This window comes from Myotis nattereri (assembly GCF_964212035.1).
Source record: "Myotis nattereri genome assembly, chromosome: 1".
NCBI classification, from domain to species: domain Eukaryota; kingdom Metazoa; phylum Chordata; class Mammalia; order Chiroptera; family Vespertilionidae; genus Myotis; species Myotis nattereri.
In genome coordinates, this window is record NC_138075.1 from 80,875,228 (window position 1) to 80,877,968 (window position 2,741).

A 2,741-nucleotide genomic window follows, 5' to 3' on the forward strand; every position below is an offset into this window, starting at 1 on the left:
AGGCAGGTGAGTAGTTAGGAGCCAGCGGCCCCAGATTGTGAGAGGGATGTCTGATTGCCGGTTTAGGCCTGATCCCAACCGGGCCTAAACAGGCACTCGGACATCCCCCGTGGGGTCCGGGATTGAAGAGGGTGCAAACTGAGCTGAGGGGACCCCCCCATGAATGAATTTCATGCACTGGGCCTCTAGTTGTCTACATAAAATTATGAAAGAATAGACAGAAGAAGTAGAAATCTATAGGCAATTATAGCAAGGTTAAAGGTTACAAGGTCAATATAGAAAAGTCAATTGTGTTTCTGTATACTAGCAATGAACAAGATGAACAAGTATAATTTGAAATTTAAAGCAAAATATTTATATTAGCACCAAAAGAATTAAATACTTAGATATAAATCTAACAAAATATTTATCAGATCTTTATTAGAAAAACTAGAGGCCTAGTGCATGAAAATTTGTTCACTCAGGTGGGTCCCTCAACCCAGCCTGCACCCTCTCGCAATCCGGGTCCCTAGGCCTGGCCTGAGATCAGGGCCTATCAGGCTTTCCTTCCCTTGGCTGTTGGCAGCTGGCCCTGTCCCCGCCACTGCCACTGCTTGCCATCTGTGCACCACTGGCCCCCCTCCTCCTCTGCCACTGGTCGCCTCCTTCTGCAGGCAACAAGCGTGGGGTATGATTGCTTGGCTGGCCAGGCCTCCACACACCTGCCACAGCATTGCTGGCCAGTGGCCTGGGCCTCCCTCTGTGGGGCGATCGATGGTGGGGCCCCCAGATTGATCACCCCACAGAGGGAGACCCTGTCCACCCACTGCAGCGCTACCAGCTGGGTAGCCTGGGCCTCCCTCTTTTTTTTTTTTTTTTTTTTTTTTTTTTTTTTAAGTAAGGGTAATGTGTACTGAGCGATACAGAACTGAGTACTATGAAGGGTTTACCAATATGGAAATGCACCGTACCCCCGCCCCTGCCAACCCCAACATCCAGAGACTACATACTTAGAAGTTACACACAATGGCCATAACTGCTGAATATCTGTTTGTAACAAACAAACCATAGCATATTTATACTGTATCACATTGAGTGATTATAGAAACCCATTTATATATTGCTTGTATAAAATCTTTTTTTTTTGTAAAAAATATTTTAAAAAAAGAAAATATAAAAATCATGTGCAGTTGAAAGCCCTGCCAGCACAGCCAATCTGTATGTGCTTTGGAAGGGTGCCTATGCCTTGTGCCCACGGCAACTCCAGCAGGGCTGGCGAGGGTGCACCCCGGCTGTCACTCAGGGCGGGACTGAGCTGGACCACAGTGGGTGGATACAGCAGGGCCTGGCACTGTGCCCTCTCCAGCCTTGTACCAGGATCAGGGTCAGGATCAGGGTCAGGGTCAGGGTCAGGGCTGGGGACAGGCAGATTGCAGTATCACTCTGAGTTCCATACTCAGCCTAATTTTGGTTGCAACTCATGGCTTTTCCTGGCTGCGTGAAGCTTCTTTGGGTGGGTGCCCTGGTAGAGAGGCCAGAGAAGTGCCCACAGCGGCCTGGTTGGGTGTTTCTCTGGCCAAGAGCCTCTGTCCTGCCTCCTGCAAGCCTGGCCCCAAGCAGAATAGACACCCTGAGGACCACTTTGGTCTCAGCACTTGGTCCTGGGTTTCATCAGCCTGGGTTTCTTCCCCTGGTGTGGCTGATCTGAGTTTCACAAAAAAAGCCTGGCCGATGCTGGCTGTGCTGAGCCTCATTGAAGAGTTTTTCATAAGGAAGAGCAGCAAGGAAGAGCCCTCTGGGACCCTCCTCCTCCTCCTCCCTCTCCTCACCTCCTCCTCCTCCTCTTCCTGCTCCCAGCCCATGGTCACGTCTTCTCCAGCTGCTCCAGCAGTGGGCTGCCTTCTGAGTCGGGGGTCTTAACACTGTTGGTCCTGACGATGCAGGTGGGGCGATGCCGGCTGAACATCAGGATGAGCTGCTGCCGCTCCTGCTTCAGCTCCTCCATCTGGGTGTTCAGCTCCGCATTCGTGAGCTCCAGCCGCTCAGATTCCCGCTGCAGACACTCCTTCCGCTCCTTCTTCTGGTTCCGGCACGGGGCTGCCGCCACTTGGTTCTTTTCCTCGCTCCTCTTCCTCATCTAGCTCACTTTTCACAGGTTGAGGCCTCTTGCCCAGTTTCACCTCCAGGAAGTGCAAAGGGGAGATCACGGGCCCAATGTGGTGGATGTCAGTGTATTTCAGCTCCTCTGCAGTCAGGGCCAAACTGGGAAATCCAGTCAGGGGGCCAAGCCCTGGCAAAGAGCCCACGGTCATGGAGGGGTCCAGGATCTGCCCAGGCATCATTGCAGGAGGAGTGGCAGTCCAGCCGTGCAGAAGCTGTGGGCAGAGGTAGCAACCCCAGGGCCTAGGCCAAGCTTCAGGCACTATGCCCACTCAGGAGCCGCCATGGCACCAGCCCCGCCCTGCAGTGTCCACTGCTGCCAGTGCCTCCCATTGTAGCCACCGAGGATGTGGTGAGTGGCCTGGGTCTCCCTCTTTGTGTCAATTGATCACAGGGCTCTACCTGCCTGCCTGATTGCCCCTAAACACTCACCTGCCTGCCTGATCACCCCTAACTGCTCGCCTGCCTGCTTGATCACTTCTAACCACTTGCCTGCCTGCGTGATTGCCCCTTACCACTTACTTGGGGGAGGGGCCAGCCTGGGCGAGGGGCTATGATGGTTCTGGTCTCTGGTCTTCTGGTCATTCTGCTGTTTCAGTTGC

General features: G+C 53.2%; 1 pseudogene across 1 annotated transcript; it reads right to left on the bottom strand.

Annotated features, from left to right (window-relative positions):
* Positions 1–1,843: 1,843 nt before the first annotated feature.
* Positions 1,844–2,321, bottom strand: LOC308523315 (jun dimerization protein 2-like; annotated as a pseudogene). Its single transcript has one exon. The product of its transcript is annotated as a jun dimerization protein 2-like (transcript).
* Positions 2,322–2,741: the final 420 nt, after the last annotated feature.